Below are 16,428 nucleotides of genomic sequence, written 5' to 3' on the forward strand. Positions count from 1 at the left end.
AAGCTTGCACAAGCCTCTTAGGTAGCCTCATCCACCAGAGGGCAGACAGCAGAAGCAAGAAGAACTACAATCCTGGAGCCTGTGGAACAAAAAACACGTTCACAGAAAGATGCACAAGATGAAAAGGCAGAGGGCTAGGTACCAGATGAAGGAACAAGATAAAACCCCAGAAAAACAATTAAATGAAGTGGAGATAGGCAACCTTCCAGAAAAAGGATTCAGAATAATGATAGTGAAGATGATCCAGCCAGGACCTCGGAAAAAGAATGGAGGCAAAGATCGAGAAGATGCAAGAAATGTTTAACAAAGACCTAGGAGAATTAAAGAACAAACAAACAGAGATGAACAATACAATAACTGAAATGAAAACTACACTAGAAGGAATCAATAGCGGAATAACTGAGGCAGAAGAACGGATAAGTGACCTGGAAGACAGAACGGTGGAACTCACTGCCGGAGAACAGAATAATGAAAAGAAGTGAAGACAGCCTGAGAGACCTCGGGGACAACATTAAATGCACCAACATTTGCATTACAGGGGTCCCAGAAGGAGAAGAGAGAGAGAAAGGAACTGAGAAAATATTTGAAGAGATTATAGTCGAAAACTTCCCTAACATGGGAAAGGAAATAGCCACCCAAGTCCAGGAAGTGCAGAGAGTCCCAGGCAGGATAAAGCCAAGGAGAAACACGCCGAGACACATAGTAACCAAATTGACAAAAATTAAAGACAAAGGAAAATTATTGAAAGCAACAAGGGAAAAACTACACATAACATACAAGGGAACTCCCATAAAGTTAACAGCTGATTTCTCAGCAGAAACTCTACAAGCCAGAAGGGAGTGGCATGATATATTTAAAGTGATGAAAGGGAAGAACCTACAACCAAGATTACTCTACCCGGCAAGGATCTCATTCAGATTCGATGGAGAAATCAAAAGCTTTACAGACAAGCAAAAGCTCAGAGAATTCAGCACCACCAAACCAGCTTTACAACAAATGCTAAAGGAACTGCTCTAAGTGGGAAACACAAGAGAAGAAAAGGACCTACAAAAACAAACCCAAAACAATTAAGAAAATGTAATAGGCACATATATATCGAGAATTACCTTAAATGTCAATGGATTAAATGCTCCAACCAAAAGACACAGGCTCACTGAATGGATTCAAAAACAAGACCCGTATATATGCTGTCTATAAAAGACACGCTTCAGACCTAGGGACAGATACAGATTGAAAGTGAGGGGATGGATAAAGATATTCCATGCAAATGGAAATCAAAAGAAAGCTGGAGTAGCAATATTCATATCAGATAAAATAGACTTTAAAATACAGTATGTTACAAGAGACAAGGAAGGACACTACATAATGATCAAGGGATCAATCCAAGAAGAAGATATAACAATTATAAATATATATGCACCCAACATAGAAGAAGATATAACAATTATAAATACATATGCACCCAACATATGCACTCAATACATAAGGCAAATGCTAACAGCTATAAAAGAGGAAATTGATGGTAACACAATAATAGTGGGGGACTTTAACACCTCACTTACACCAATGGACAGATCATCCACACAGAAAATAAGGAAACACAAGCTTTAAATGACACAATAGGCCAAATAGATTTAAGTTATATTTATAGGACATTCCATCCGAAAAAGGCAGATTACACTTTCTTCTCAAGTGCGCATGGAACATTCTCCAGAATAAATTACATCTTGGGTCACAAATCAAGCCTCGGATAATTTAAGAAAATTGAAATTGTATCAAGCATCTTTTCCAACCACAACAGTATGAGATGAGAAATATATTACAGGAAAAAAACCGTAAAAAACACAAACACATGGAGGCTAAACAATACACTACTAAATAACCAAGAGATCACTGAAGAAATCAAAGAGAAAATCAAAAAATACCTAGAGACAAATGACAACAAAAACACAACTGTGAGATGCAGCAAAAACAGTTCTAAAAGGGAAGCTTATAGCAATACAATCCTACCTCAAGAAACAAGAAAAAAATCTCAATCTAACCTTACACCTAAAGGAACTAGAGAAAGAACAAACAAAACCCAAAGTTAGTAGAAGGAAAGAAATCATAAACATCACAGCAGAAATAAATGAAATAGAAACAAAGAAAACAATAGCAAAGACCAATAAAACTAAAACGTGGTTCTTTGAGAAGATAAAAAAAATTGATAAACCTTTAGCCAGACTCATCAAGAAAAAGAGGGAGAGGACTCAAATCAATAAAATTAGAAATGAAAGAGAAGTTACAACAGACACCGAAGAAATACAGAGCATCATAAGAGACTACTACAAGCAACTGTATGCCAATAAAATGAACAACCTGGAATAAATAGACAAATTCTTAGAAAGGTACAACCTTCCAAGACTGAACCAGGTAGAAATAGAAAATATGAACAGACCCATCACAAGTAATAAAATTGAAACTGTGATTAAAAATCTTCCAACAAACAAAAGTCCAGGACCAGATGGCTTCACAGGTGAATTCTATCAAACATTTACAGAAGAGCTAACGCCAATCCTTCTCAAACTCTTCCAAATAATCGCAGAAGAAGGAACACTCCCAAACTCATTCTACGAGGCCACCATCACCCTGATACCAAAACCAGACAAAGATACTACAAAAAAAGAAAATTACAGACCAATATCACTGATGAATATAGATGCAAAAATTCCGAACAAAATACTAGCAAACAGAATCCAACAGCACATTTAAAGGATCATACACCATGATCAAGTGGGATTTATCCCAGGGATGCAAGGATTCTTCAATATATGCAAATCAATGAATGTGATACACCATATTAACAAACTGAGGAATAAAAACCATTTGATCATCTCAAAAGCTGCGGAAAAAGCTTTTGACAAAAGTCAACACCCATTTATGATAAAAACTCTCCAGAAAGTGGGCATAGAGGGAAACTACCTCAACATAATAAAGGCCATATACGACAAACCCACAGCAAACATCACTCTCAATGGTGACAAACTGAAAGCATTTATCTAAGATCAGGAACAAGACAAGGATGTCCACTCTCGTCACTATTATTCAACATAATATTGGAAGTCCTAGTCACGGCAATCAGAGAAGAAAAAGAAAGGAATACAAATTGGAAAAGAAGAAGTAAAACTGTCACTGTCTGCAAATGACATGACACTATACATAGATAATCCTAAAGGTGCCACCAGAAAACTACTAGAGCCAATCAATGAATTTGGTAAAGTGGCAGGATACAATATTAATGCACAGAAGTCCCTTGCATCCCATACACTAACAATGAAAGATCAGAAAGAGAAATTAAGGAAACAATCCCATTCACCATTGCAACAAAAAGAATAAAATACCTAGGAATAAACCTACCTAAGGAGGTAAAAGATCTGTACTCAGAAAACTATAAAACACTGATGAAAGAAATCAAAGATGACACAAACAGATGGAGAGATATACCATGCTCTTGGATTGGAAGAATCAATACTGTGAAAATGACTACACTACCCAAAGCAATCTACAGATTCAGTGCAATCCCTATCAAATTATCAATGGTCTTTTTTACAGAACTAGAAAAAAATCTTAAAATTTTTATGGAGACACAAAAGACCCCAAATAGCCAAAGCAGTCTTGAGGGAAAAACATGGAGCTGGAGGAATCAGACTCCGTGACTTCAGACTATACTACAAAGCTGCAGTAATGAAGACAATATGGTACTGGCACAAAAACAGAAATACAGATCGATGGAACTGGATAGAAAACCCAGAAATAAACTCACGCACCTATGCTCAACTAATCTATGACAACGGAGGCAAGGATATACAATGGAGAAAAGACAGTCTCTTCAATAAATGATGCTGGGAAAACTGGCCAGCTACATGTAAAAGAATGAAATTAGAACACTCCCTAACACCATACACAAAAATAAACTCAAAATGGATTAAAGACCTAAATGTAAGACCGGACACTATAAAATTCTTAGAGGAAAACATAGAAAGGACACCCTCTGACATAAATCACAGCAAGATCTTTTTGACCCACCTCCTAGAGAAATGGAAATAAAAACAAAAATAAACAAATGGGACCTCATGAAACTTAAAAGCTTTTGCCCAGCAAAGGAAACAATAAACAAGATGAAAAGACAACCCTCAGAATGGGAGAAAATATTTGCAAACGAATCAACAGACAAACGATTAATCTCCAAAACAGATAAAGAACTCATGCAGCTCAGTATTAAAAAAAAACAAACAATCCAATCAAGAAATGGGCAGAACACCTAAACAGACATTTTTCCGAAGACATACAGATGGCCAAGAGGCACATGAAAAGCTGCTCAACATCACTAATTATTAGAGAAATGCAAATCAAAACTACAATGAGGTATCACCTCACATCGGTTAGAATGGGCATCATCAGAAAATCTACAAACAACAAATGCTGGAGAGGTTGTGGAGAAAAGGCAACCCTCTTGCACTGCTGGTGGGAATGTAAATTGAAACAGCCACTATGGAGAACAGTATGGAGGTTCCTTAAAAAACTAAAAATAGAACTACCACATGACCCAGCAATCCCACTACTGGGCATGTACCCAGAGAAAACCATAATTCAAAAAGACACATGCACCCCGATGTTCATTGCAGCACTGTTTACAATAGCCAGGTCATGGAAGCAACCTAAATGGCCATCAACAGACAAAATGATAGAGAAGATGTGGTACATATATACAATGGAATATTACTCAGCCATAAAAAGGAACAAAATTGGGTTACTTGTAGAGACGTGGATGGACCCAGAGACCGTCATACAGAGTGAAGTCAGTCAGAAAGAGAAAAACAAATATCGTATATTAATGCATATCTGTGGAATCTAGAAAAATGGTACAGATGAACCGGTTTGCAAAGCAGAAATAGAGACACAGATGTAGAGGACAAACGTATGGACACCAAGGGGGGAAAGCAGGGGCGGGGTGGGGGGATGGTGGGATGAATTGGGAGATTGGGATTGACGTATACACACTAATATGTATAAAATAGACTAATTAAGAACCTGCTGTATAAAAAAATAATAATAAAATAAAATTTAAAAGAACAAGGGGGCGAGTGGGAGCAGCACACAGGAGACAAGCCTGATCCAGACTCCTTTCTTTGGCGGGGGAGGGAGGGTAGAGAAGAGGAGGGAATCCGGGCGCCGAAGTGCTAGGCTGGGTTGATGTCTCACAAGCAGTGGTTCACCAAGGCAAGGGAGGAGCAGGAACCGCAGGAGCTGCCCGGTCACAGGGAAGCTTCCCTCCCAGAAGTGAACAAAATCTGGAATGCCTGAGACCTGAAAGCTTTGGGGAGCTTTTTTGAGAGTAAGTAGAGGTCTGCTTAAGCACTGCCTGGAATTCCTCATTCAAGGAATAGTCTTTGATTACCTACCACGTGCCAGGCCCTGGAGAAACCGTCCTGCCCTCGAGGAATGTATCTGGAGAGAGGCAGAAAGACAGGATGCAAGTTAGCACACAAAGGAGGTGGCTGTGACCTCTGAAAATCAGAGGACTGGAGGGTGTAGTGAGCTGTGATGAAGACCTGGGCGGGAACTGGGGGCGACTATCCACCATCATCTAAAGGACACCTTTTCCAACTACACAAGCTTGGGAGGCCAGACTTCCTCCGTATGCTTCAACCCAAGTGACACAGTGCAACACCGAAGGCAGGACCGGGTCTGATAAGGCATCTGTCTTCTAGGGAAGCAGGCATGGAAGAGGGATGCAAAGGTGGGGCCTCTGAGTCTGAAGAAGCGAGCAGGAGACCGAGCACTGGGGTCTCGAGAAGGGCCCAGGTGGGGTGCTCGGAGGCGGTCAGGAGGTCGGTGGGCTGGACAGCGGAGGGGAAGGTGGAAGCAGCTGCAGGGGAGGCCGTAGGCAGGCAGGGCTATCAAGGCAGGGACTCCTGCGAGGGCCAGGGATTCTCCAGATCTCCACTGGGCGGCAGCGCTGGGACGGGTCGGCAGGGCCAGCGGGGGACAGGAACCCGGTGGGGACAGGCAACGCAGGGGTCCCCGGCAGGGGTCCGACGGGGAAAAGGGGAGGGCCAACGCCGCGGTCTCAGCACAGCCCAGGCCGGCGGCACCGCGCTCGCCTTAAGCTGGAGGGCTGCAAGGGGGCGCAGGGTCTAGGGGCAGAGTACTGAGGTTGAGCCCCAAGAAGTCCCCGAAGCCTGTGGCTCCGGCCGCACCAAGTGTCACGACGGGGGGAAAGAGGTGCGACCGACACGGGCACAGCCTCGCGCCCGCCCGACCGCTGCGCCCCGCAGGTACCGGGCCCCGGGGAAAGACAAACGGATCACCCCAACCCCGGGCCCGAGGCCCTGACCCGCTCGGCTGCCCCCGCGCCTCTGGGCTGCGTCCAACCTCCCCCGCGGAGCCAGCCAACGTGGTTCCGCCCGCGGCGGGCAACGTTACCTAGGAGACGGGCCTGCAGCTGCCACACCCGCCCCGGGGCGTCGAGCCCCAAGCTTTCGAGGATGTGCCCCTCGGACGGATCCAGAGGCCCGGCGGCCGGCCGGTGCCCACCGGAGCCGCAGGCCTTGCGGTCCGAGGACCGGCCGAGGGGCACCCGGCCCGCTGTCACCCGCCCGAGGAGTCTCGGAAGGGAAAGAACCCGCACCCCGACCTTCGCGTCAGCAGCACCGTGGGACCAATCAGAGCCCAAATCCAGGGGCTCCGCTCCGGGAGCGCCAGCCAATAGGCGCGGCGGCGGGCCCGTTCTGATTTGCATGGTCGGCGATCCCTCTGCCAATAGGAATGTGACTGGCGTGAATATCAGCCAATGAGAAGCTGGAAGAGGCGTGGCCCCGGGCGTCCCACGAGGTGAAGATGCTGCGGGCGGAACCTGGTGGAGCTAGTGGGATTCGGGGGCGCTAAAGTCGCAGGGACAGGGCGGGAAGGAAGATCCGGAGCGGGGCAGAGGATCCGGAGCTGGAGCCCCCAGGTGAGTGCAGGGGGAGACCCCGGCTGTCCGCGCAGTAGACGGCCGTGCGTCGGGAAAGCGGCGGCGGGTACCCGCGAGGCCCGCGCTGACTCTCCATCTCCTTTCCCCCAGCGCGTCCCCGCGCCCGCCTCCGTCCTCACCTCCTCTCCAGCCGGCTCGCCTCCTTCTCCATCATCTCCCTGCCCCCATCCTGTCCTCCCTTGCCTGCCCTATCTGCCAACCCGCCCGACCTTTTAGCTCCCATGCCCGACCCCTGCCCCAAACTTCATCCTTCCCCTCGTCCCGTCTCTGCCCCCTCCTTTTCCCGCAGCCTCGCCTCCCCTCCCCCATCCCCCTTTCAGCGCAGCCCCATCGGAGCGCTCCTGGACCGATCCCCCCCATCTCTCTCCTTGTTGCTCCTGCCTTTCCTTCCAGGTCCCTGGCCCCATCTTCCCACCCATTCTGCTCCCAATCGCTACATCTCTCCCCGCGGGCGCCCTCTCTGCACCTTGCCTTGCTCCCCAGGACCTTGGCGTTCCCCTCCTGCACCAGTTCATCTGGCTGCCTACACACCCCACCCCACCCCGGTCCCTATACCCCTGCCCCCTCTTCAGCTTCTCTTCGCTCCCCACCTCCCCTACCTGCTCCTGCAGGACGCAGGACGCAGAGACCCAGCTGCTGCACCGCTTCCTGCTGCAGCGGCAGTCCTGTACCTGCCCACCTTCCCACCCTCCCACCCAGGCAGCCTACCCTGGCTCTGCTCCTCCTGGCATTTGTCTGGGGGCTCCTTTAGGGTCTACGCTTTGTCTAGAGCGGCCTGGGGGGCTCCAGGTGAGAAGCCCCTTAGCACCCTTTCCTGCCTTCCCCCCTAGCCACCGGCTCCCTTCCCACCCCACCCCCACTATCCTACTCAGCTTACTTTGTGATTCAGCATTTTTGGGGTTGGTAACTTTCTTTGCCTCCTGGCATGATAGGGACCTGGTTGTGGGGCCGTAGGCAGGGGGGTCTTGACCCTGCAGTTAGAGGGGCCACCTTAGAACAGTCCTGAGCTGCCTGGTGGGGACAGGGTTGGGGAATGGGAACTCACCAGTGGGGGGCTGCCCTTTCTTCTCTTTCACTTGTCTGCCCTGTGTTGAAATGCATCCAAGGGGAGATGACATAAGTAATAGCTCTTGGGCAAATGAGCTATTAGCATTTATGGAAATTAATACATCCACATCCGAGGAGCAAGAACACCAAGTTCAGGCCACAGCTGTCCCACTGCCTGTCCTTTCAGGATTTCTTCTTTCTCTGCAACTTCTCCTCCCCCTCACAAACGCCTTCCGCCTCCCAATGCCAGGAGCAACCTCCTGCTCTGCACACAAAACCGCATTCAGGCCCCACGTTGCAGGGTTTGGGGACCTGAGTGTGGAGAGCGGCACCTGCCCTCCTGACTGTTACTTGGCGTTTGCATCTACCTGCAGACCCCAGGCTTGTGTGTGGTTCTTGGGGTCCTTCCCCTGTGCCATCACAACGGGGGCCCAGAGGGCATTGGCTCCCGGGGTCCTGTCCATCAGGAACACTCTCCGTGCCCACCCCTGGCCTCCATGACATCGAGGGTGTTCAGGCTGCAGCGCGTTCCTACCTCGAAAGCAGCCTGCTGGAGGCTCCCCTACAAAACCGAGGTCCCGTTCTTTGTGCCTCTTTGTGCTGTGCCAGCGGACAGTGTGGGGACTGAACCAGGGCACAGGGGGAGGGAGGATCACGAGCACTGCGAAACTGGGTCTCCTGCTCAAACCCTTTGGGTCTGGACGTGGCGCCTGGACGGGAATGAATGGGCGTGAAAGCAGTGGCACACGGGAGGTGTGGCAAGACGGACACTACTGCTCGTCTGGCGAGGGTCACAGGCCGAGGCTCTGGGGGAGGCACTACTGCTCGTCTGGCGAGGGTCACAGGCCGAGGCTCTGGGGGATGGAGGGGTGAGCAAGCTCCGGGGTGGGGCGGATTGAGAAGCTTCACACCATGGGGCTGGCTTTCTTTCCTTTTTCAATGATCTTCTAAACCCCAGATGATTCAGGAGGAAGTGAGTGGCACAAGTTTTGGTTTGACAGTTTCCGGTAAGGGAGGCAGCCTCCTCTAGACTTTCCTGTTTGTCGGTGATGGGCCCATGGCAACTGGGCAGCACGCATGTGGCAAAGGAAGGCCTCCTCCACTGCTGGAATCCAGGGGAACGAACGTGTGTGGTTTCCCAGGACTCTGGCTAGAAGGAGCGTGTATCTAGTCCTTGACCTTCACTTCTCCATGACCTTTGCTTCACCAAAGGTCCCAGAGCCAGAGCCATTTCCTGGAGTCCCTGAATGATAGGCAGAACAGTGACACTGCAGGCAGCATTCGGGGAGGACCGTCTCTGAAGGTGTCCAGGGCCAGAGACCCCTCCTCTCCCCTTTCTGCAGCCAGGGAGCCTGCCTCATAGAGGCGAGCACGCTAGAGCTACAAGGGGTTGGGCATCTTCCCCTTTGGAGGACACAAGGGAAGCCTTGGCAAAGTCAGAGACTCCTCCAAGGTCACTCAGGTGAGCCGCGTCAGGCCCCGTACCTCCCACCAGTCTGAGCCAGGTCACTTCCTTGGTACTGCCCTTGGAGGAAACCAGCACCCCGGGAACATGCCAGCCACCAGCTCTAGCCACCCTTCAGGACGCACTTGTGAGATGGTGCTGACACACGTGGAGGAAACAGCACCCCGGCTGCGTCTGAGTCACTGGGGCTGTCAGGGGTGGGAGATGCTACCAACCACAGAGAGTTCTCGGTGACAGCGTCCTGCCCGGCCTGGCAGTTCCTCAGAGCCAGGGCCCTGTGGTTCCAAAGATGTCATCAAAGAGATGGCAAGGGGCCGAGCCGCCGGGTGAGATGAAAGGGAAGAAGAGGGCCTCTGTACCTCGACCTTGCTTCGCCGCGGGTCCTTGTAACTAACCCTGAACAGCCCTGCGAGGGGGGCTGCTTAGCCTGGATGGGAAACAGACACAGAGCGGTGCTGAGAGGGACCCGGCCTCCTGGATTCTGTTCCCACTGCACCAGGCCCCCTCCAGCCCATCAGCAAGTGCAGGAAATCCTTACGCCCCAGAGATGCGTCCCCTCCAAAGTGCAGGAGGGTCAGGGTCAATCCCAGCTCCCAAGGGACGTGGAAGCTGCCTTTCTCATGATGGGAAGTCCAGCATGCTCAGCCCTCCACCCACAGCGTGCCCCCCCTTTCTTTGGGGTGACTCGGAGGAAATGCGGTCCTTGGCTCAGCCAGTACAGAGGAGAAAAAGGGACAGGGCCTCCCCAGGAGAAAACACACAAGGGGCCAGGTGGGAACATCACCCAACAGGTCATCGGGTCACTGGGTGGGGGCGGAGGGCGCTTCAAGCTTTCTCTCCGGCCTGCGCTTGGTGAGAACATGAGTCTCCCTGTCCGAGTGGCCTTGAGCAGATGCTGGGTCTTCTTACCCTTTGCCACATCCCGCGGGGCTAAAACGGGGCTAGCCTTCCTCTCCCTCTACACTGAGGGATGCACTCTGGGCCCGGCCCCCCCAGCTGAAGTGTGCCCTGCACCCGCACGCTTTCTAACTCATAGCACAGAGGACAGGGTCTCAGGAGGTCACCCCCTACCCCACCAAGTGGCCAGGTGGTCAGCCCTGGAGACCCGGCATCCACAGGCTTGTATGTGCGCCTCATCCTATTTCACCCACATCCCTGGCACCTGCCTGCCTCCCTTGAACTTCCTCGTTGCAGTCAGCCTCTCCTCCCTCTAGCTCCAGCACACAGGCTCTTGCAGAACTGACTGTCTTAATGCCACACAGGGTACAGATTAACTAGGACTGGGAAAGGGGGAAGAGCGGAGATGGGCTGGGGACGGTCCCTCAGCCTCACACCTGTGCTGCAGATCCGGCAGGGAGCTTTTCCCCACCAGGGTCCTGAGCCCTCTTCGGGGGTTTTCCCCGCCTAACGTGGTCTTGATCTTGAGCTCCAGCTGCTGAGTGGCTGAGAGCCGCCATCCAGCTCAACGGTTGAAAGCCAAGTGTATGCTTCTCCTGCTCAGATCCCTGCCCTGGCTTCAAAACAAACCGGCAAACCGTTCGTCGTCGTGCTAGTTTCCCCAGTAAGCGAGCGACTTCTTGGGTCCCGTAGACACTGGGTCTCGTCCGCAGGGCCCTCTGTCTGGGGTCTTGGCCCGTGGCCCCCAGTGGAGAACTAGCTCTCTGAATGTCCGGTTCTTACTCTCCCAGCCGCTTGGCCCTGTACTTGTGTCTCCCTTTTTCGGGATTGGTGAAATGAGGCAAGTAGAGGCATATGGACAGTCCCTGGCACGGGGCGGGCACTCCGTCAGCTTCCCAGCCTCTGTGTCCAGTCATAGACTGAGCGCAAACCTTCGCTCTACCTGGAGCCCAGGGGTCCCCTTCTGAGTCATTTCATGAGCCCACGTGGGGCTCCTCAGAGGGGCTGGGTGCTCCTGGGGAACAGCCTGGGAGAACCCAGCTGGCGGCTTTCGTGGAGGAAGGGGGTTGGGGGGAGCCTGTTGCTGTCTCTGCAGATCATGGCCTCCCAGTGAGTGGAGGGACACGGCTTGCCCTGTCCTCCCAACCCCAGGCCTCCTGGAGGGCCGGGTGCGCAAGCCTGCGGGGCATCCGTCTGCCCGCCTACCGCCCTGTACAGTAGCCCGTGGGGGCTGCAGAGCCCCACCCCAGGCACGCCCACCCTCTGCAGCACAGCATGTTTTCATTTTCCATCCTTCAGCAGCTTTACGATCTCTCAGAGTGAACTGCAACCTGATGTCCACACGCTGTCAAATACAGCCCAGGGCAGAAGGAGCTAGAAATCTGCCCGGGAGCCTTGCCTTCCCGAGTGCTCTGCGGTGGCAGGGTCTCTCTGGAAACAGTGCCCTTCCTGCCCCTTGTGGATGGAGAAGACTCAGAAATAACTAGCACAAGGAAATTCTAAAGAATCCACGCATTAAAAAGTAAATTAGAATTTAAGCATTGTTTCAAACCTATAACTACCGCCGATGGGAAAGCCCTCTGCGGCAGACATTTGAAAGGCCAAGGGTGAGCAAGACCCGCCTAACCCGACCACAGACCAGGAACCATCAGAGAAGCCTCTGCTGATAGAGGAGAGATGGGGGGCAGGCGGGCTTGATACTTGACCCAGACCCTGAAAGAAGACAGGGTTGTGATAGCAAAACTGGGAAAGGACTGCCTGGAGAGAGCCCTGCACAGGCCAGGCCCCGGAGGGAGGACCAGGGGTTTGGACAGTGGCCGAGGCCCAGGGGCAGCACAGGTGGGGCGTGAATATGGGAGTCGTTGAGGGGGAGCAGGAACTGAGATCTGGGAGACCAGCCGTCAGACCCCTGGGGGTTTTGGAGCCAGCAGTGACATGTCCACACCGGGATGAAGGAGGCAGATGTGTCTGCAGTGTGGGGTGTGGACCATGTGTGATGGCAGGGGAGATCGCGTGTCATCCTAAAGAGAGACCGTTATCTGTGTTGTGTGCTGCTGTAGGCCCAGCATTGCGCACAGGGTGGGACCCCGTAAGTGTGTCTCGAGCAGATGAGTAGAATGAGTAGGCAGGAGAGCATCACAGCAAAGCTGCCGTGGAGCCGGGTGGCAGTGAGATGCGGGCAGTAAGGGGAGCCCCAGGTCCCCTTTTCATCGCTGGGTCTGCTCGGGCTACATCCTGCTGACCCTGCCTCGTTGGGTCCAAGGTCTTTGCCTCGGCCAGTCATGGCTGTGGGCATCGAGAGGGACAGCCATGGGTTCAAACGGGGTTCAAGCCAGAGGTGATTGCCAGCCCCCCACCACTCACAGCCTTGGCAGTGGACAAGGTCACCCAGGAGGTGGGGCCAGGAGTAAAGGGGGCAGAAGACGGAGCCCAGGGAGTGGCCGTGAGTGCAGGATTTGAGAGGGAAGGTGAAGGTCAAGACAGGAGGAAACCCTGGGTTATCCTGGAGCCCAGTCATAGAGGGAGACAGAAGGTGGGGGCAGGTGTCCGCTGCATCAGGTGGGCCCCACGCTGCTGGGGCCACAGTCTCTGCCAAGAGGGGAGGCAACAGCTGCCCCCCCATAACAGGTGCACATGCCACGTCTTTGCCCTGTTCTGTGTCCACTTCTTCAATTCAAGGAGCTGCCGTTGCCCGCATTTTACTGGTGCAGAAACAGTCACTGAAAGCCGAGGTGCCTATCCTCAGGCCACAGGGCACTATCGAGGAGTCAGGATCTGAACCCCGGCTGTCGGGTGCCAGCGCCTGCCCCCCGACCTTTGCACTCTGCTGCCTAAATGGTCCTTGAGAAATGTGACAGTGAAAGAAGGAAGGGAGGCGAGAGGGGGCGTGCTCCCGGGGTTAGCAGGTGGGTGGGAAGAAAAGTCAGTTTTCTGGTTAACCGGGTCCATCGGCCGCCTCCTCAGTCTCCATGGTGCGTGATTCTGTGTCCTGCCCTTATGGGGACACTTCTGGGGTCCCCTGTGAACTGCGGGGCTCATCCTTCCAGCTTCATGGGCGGCTCTGCATATGATGCAGCTGCAGAGGATAAGAATGCGGAGACTGCAGTGGCCCCAGTGGTGCCAGGCAGTCCTGAGCCCCGGGGCACACATCGGAGTCCCAGGGGGCAGTGCCTGAAAACAGCCCCTGTGGGTCCTGGTGCAGCTCAGCAGCCACTGGCCCAGGGTTCCAAGTCCACACTTTGAGAAACACTCCCCAGGCTGTCATAAACTTTCCCATTTCCACTTCGTAAAGCAGCACCCAAGGAAACACGCCTTGATCGTTGGAAGCTCTGATGAGCAAGCCTTCCTGGGGCTTCTTCAACACTGTGGAACGTAGGAAGCCCCTGTGCTACTGGGCGACCTGCTACGCTTTTGTCAGCTTCGGATCCCAAATCGAGCTTTAATCCTGCGGGGGGTGGGGAGATGCTGGTGTTGGTGGTGCCCCAGTGCTCCTGGAATGAGCTTTGGTCAGGATGCTGACTCTCTGAGCACCTGCCCCGTGTGACGGAAGTGGGCATCCCTCCCGGGAGCCAGCCTGTCACTTGGGACTGAACCTGTGGCATCTCCCCTCCCCCTCTCGCGAGCCCCCACCTCTGCTCAGTGGCTCCCTCACCCCCCTGGGGAGCGTTGCCTTTGCCTCTCACTGAGGAGAAGGTTTTTTGTCACCCAGCTTAGGCTGCCCGGAGCCATCACTGTCCCTTTGTTCTTGCCAAGATCATGGGATGCCCGGAATAGGGATTGCAAATCCCAACAAAACATCGCTCCCTTTCTGTAGGGGCACAGGCGCTGGGGACGCCTCCCTGCTTATACCTGCCCACGTCCTGCCCAGGACACATCAGAGGCTCCAGGGATGCTACTGGGAATGCTGCCATACTCCCTCCTCACCCCGAAGGATGGGTTTGGGAAAGGCCTCTGACGGCTCGTGGGACAGCTCCTATGGGTAAATGTGGACCCACGTCCTAAATAAAGAGCCTGTTCAGATGAGACTCATCGGCTGCCCTGGGCCTGATGTCGCAACTCGAGGGACGGTGGTTGATTGTAGGAGCGACCCTGCTCCTGCTCTGGCTTTGTGCAGGTGTGGCCATGCTGCACGTCACCCCTTCCTTCACTGACCCGAGAAGCAGGGGGGTAGACGAGGCCACTGCCCTCAGGGCCCACAGTCGGTGGGGGAGGAGACACGGGCTCCAGCCCACGGAGGTGCCACTCGGGCGAAAACGGAATTGTCTGCAGGCCCAGCAGGCAGGACGGGGCAGTGTGCATCCCACGTGGTCGGGAAGGGAGGAAGCGGGGCTGGAGCCGGTGTGGCTCTGTGTTGGGTGACAGAGGGAGAAGGGACAGGGCGGTCTTCTGGGCAGGAAGAGCTGTGCCAGAAGGTGAGAGATGGCCTGGGGTATTGGGGGGACCTCAGGAGAGGGACGCTGGGCTAAGTGAGGAGAGATCTCAGGGGCTGCTCATCTTTAGAAGAAAGATGTATCCTGACCAGGACACAGGAGGGTGTAAACGGGGAGGCATCCCCTGCTGCTGGGAGTCAGAGCACCTGTGTCCGTGCAGAAAGGGGACGATGTTGTGTTGGAATTTGCAATCCCTATTCCAGGCATCCCACGTCCTTGGCAGGAGCAAAGGGACAGATGAGGCTCCTCTGTGGGGCTAAGCTGGGTCACGCATCCAGAACGGGGGAAAGGAAGCTGCCCAGGTCCCTCAAGGCCCCCAGCCCTGTCCCGTGCCCGTGGTTCCCTCGGGAGCCCTGAGCTGCTCCAGCTACCGTGATTACCACAGCTCCCCCTAAAACACACACGGAGCCTGTGTGCCCAGCTGGGCCCTCACTCTCTGCCTCACCCAGGGCTGGAAGGTTCTGACAAAGCCCACTGGGGTACCACTGGGAGGGATGCGGAGGACAGGGTTTCTCCCCACCCTCCCCCAGCCTGGTAACCATGGTAACCGTGGGGAACTGCTGGAGGCTCCCAGCCACCTGCTGGGAGGCCCTGGTGAGGACCCATGGTACAGCCACGTGGGCCCCTGGGTAGCAGCCTTTGCGGACAGCAGGCGAGGCGGCAGCAGGTGCAGCCCCAAACAGTCACCCAAAGCTCTGAAAACAAAAAGGGCCCCAGTTCAGGGGGAGAGGGCACAGCTCAGGGGACCCTTCCCCAATCCCTTGAGGGGACGAGAGGACACTTGCTCCCAGGTTCAGGCAGAACCCCTGGTCTCTATAGCAGCCCCCAAGCCAGCGGGCATTTGAAGTACTACGGGGCTTTATTTCATTCATTACTGTGGGGCTGGGGCCCCTGGGCGCCTCCAGCCAACAGTCCTCAGGGAAGTCCCTTCAGGCTTCTTACTCTTTGACGCACGTGGTCCAGCCTGTCTTGAGGAGAGGGAAACTGGGGCTCGGGGAGGAATCATACTTGCTGGCAGCTTGGGGCCACCACGCAGCTCTCTGACTGCCAGCCTGTGTTCACCCCCTGAGCAGCCCTCACCAACATCCTGTAGGTCTCTCTGAGCAACACTCCAGGATGGTCTTTGCTGCTGACATCCGGTCCCTCCTAGAGCGTGTGCCCCATAAGGACGGGGTGCGTCTGTCCCGTCACCTCTGTACCCCCAGCTCAGCCCTTGGGCAGGTGCGTGGCAGAAGCAGCCTCTCAGCAACGATCAGGAGCGGTGGACTCTCCCAGAAGGTAGAACAGGGTAGGAAACAGCTCGTGTAAGGCCCACCCACCCCGGCAAGCTGGAGCCGCCCTCTGCGGAGCTGGGAACGGATGGCGCACCCTGGCCGACAGGCTAGTGGCTACCACCTGACTCGGGATGATCAGAGAAGGGAAACCCCTGGGCAAGAACCAAACCTTGTGCCACATCCTCCCTGGGACCTCCTCCGTACATCAGACCATTTTCGGGGTGCTCCCGCATCCCCCAACCCAGGCCTCCCCACTTCCTAAGCCAGACGGCCCATGCTTGGTCCTCTGAAGGGATGCTC

At 53.5% G+C, this 16,428-nt stretch overlaps 2 protein-coding genes across 5 annotated transcripts in view; one reads left to right on the forward strand and one right to left on the reverse strand.

Annotated features, from left to right (window-relative positions):
- NPHP4 (nephrocystin 4) overlaps positions 1-6,541 on the reverse strand; it is a 136,187-nt gene extending 129,646 nt beyond the window's left edge. For all 3 annotated transcript variants that reach the window (XM_079946186.1, XM_079946185.1, XM_079946187.1), the window contains exons 1-2: positions 6,466-6,541; positions 5,438-5,487 (exon numbers count right to left, since the gene is read on the reverse strand). The gene's annotated coding sequence lies outside the window, so the exon portion shown is untranslated. The remainder of the gene's footprint in view (positions 1-5,437; positions 5,488-6,465) is intronic.
- A 218-nt stretch (positions 6,542-6,759) lies between these two features.
- The window catches only part of KCNAB2 (potassium voltage-gated channel subfamily A regulatory beta subunit 2), a gene marked incomplete at its 5' end in the record, with an annotated part of 93,903 nt that continues 84,234 nt past the window's right edge, over positions 6,760-16,428 (forward strand). For both annotated transcript variants that reach the window (XM_079946218.1, XM_079946216.1), the window contains one exon: positions 6,760-6,994. The remainder of the gene's footprint in view (positions 6,995-16,428) is intronic.

This window comes from Stenella coeruleoalba, assembly GCF_951394435.1.
Source record: "Stenella coeruleoalba genome assembly, chromosome: 1".
Taxonomy (NCBI): domain Eukaryota; kingdom Metazoa; phylum Chordata; class Mammalia; order Artiodactyla; family Delphinidae; genus Stenella; species Stenella coeruleoalba.